Raw genomic sequence first — 1612 nt, 5'->3', positions numbered from 1 at the left:
AAGAGGCACAGAGAACTCGCCTCAGACGTAACTTGAATAGATCTTCTGCAAGACATATCATAGTGAAACTGGCAAAGTATAAGGACAAAGAAAGACTTCTGAAAGCAGCTAGGGATAAAAGGGCCCTAACATACAAAGGGAAACCTATAAGAGTGGTGACAGACCTATCTAATGAAACTTGGCAGGCCAGAAGGGAATGGCAGGAAATCTTCAGTGTCATGAACAGAAAAATGCAGCGAAGAATCCTCTATCCAGCAAGACTGTCATTCAGAAAAGGAGAGATAAAAGTCTTTCCAAATAAATAAAAATTGAAAGAATTCATCAACACTAGACCAGCCCTACAAGAAATCCTGAGGGGGATTCTATCAGGGAAATGTTGCAAGGAACACAAGTTACCAGAGACACCACCACAAGCAAGAATCCTACAGAGGACACAATGACTCTAATCCCATATTTTTCAATAATAACACTGAATGTAAATGGGCTTAATGCCCCCAAACAAAAGACATAGGGTAGCAGAATGGATAAAAAAACAAAATCCATCTATTTGCTGTCTACCTGAAACTCTTTTTAGACCTGAGAACACCTTCAGTTTGAGAGAAGGGGATGGAGAAAAGTATATCATGCTACGGAAGACAAAAGAAAGCTGGAGTAGCTGTACTTATATCAGACAAACTGGACTTTAAAGTAAACGCAGTCACAAGGAATGAAGAGTGGCATTATATAATAATTACAGGGTCTATCTGTCTGGAAGAGCTAACAATTATAAATGTCTATGCACCGAATAGGGGAGCAACTAAATACTTAAAACAATCACCAACAGAAACAATCTTACGGATAAGAATGTGCTAGTAGCAGGGGACTTTAATACTCCACTTACAGCAATGGATAGATCAACCAGACAGAAAACCACTAAAGAAACAATAGACTTGAATGACACAATGGACCAGATGGATTTGACAGATATATTTAGAACTCTACATCCTGAGATCATGGAATTCAGTTTCTTCTCAAGGGCTAATGGCACATTCTCCAAGATAGATCACTACTGGGACACAAAGCAGCCCTCAATAAATATAAAAGATTGACCATGCACACTTTCAGATCACAATGCTATGAAACTCGAAATCAGTCACAGGAATAAGTCTGGAAAACCCCCCGAAAAACATGGAGGCTAAAAAACACCCTACTAAAGAACAAATGGGCCAATCAGGCAATTAGAGAAGAAATTTAAAAATAGATGGAAACAAATGAAAATGAAAATACAACAATACAAACTCTATGGGATGCGGCAAAGGCAGTCCTAAGAGGAAAGTACATTGCACTTCAGGCCTATTTCAAGAAATTAGAGAAAGTGCAAGTGCAAAATCTAACAGCTCACCTAAAGGAACTAGAGGGAGAGCAACAGGAGCACCCCAAACACAGTAGGAGAAGAGAAATAATAAGAATCAGCACAGAAATAAATAATATAGAAACCAAAGAAATAGTTTAGCAGATCAATGAAACCAAGAGTTGGTTTTTTGAAAAAGTAAACAAGATTGACAAACCTCTAGCCTGGCTTCTCAAAAGCAAAAGAGAGAGCACTCAAATAGAGAAAATCATGAATGAAAAA

This window comes from Hyaena hyaena, unplaced genomic scaffold (genome assembly GCF_003009895.1).
Source record: "Hyaena hyaena isolate Hyena2069 unplaced genomic scaffold, ASM300989v1 scaffold_1627, whole genome shotgun sequence".
NCBI lineage: Eukaryota > Metazoa > Chordata > Mammalia > Carnivora > Hyaenidae > Hyaena > Hyaena hyaena.
This window is presented reverse-complemented; position numbering follows the sequence as displayed.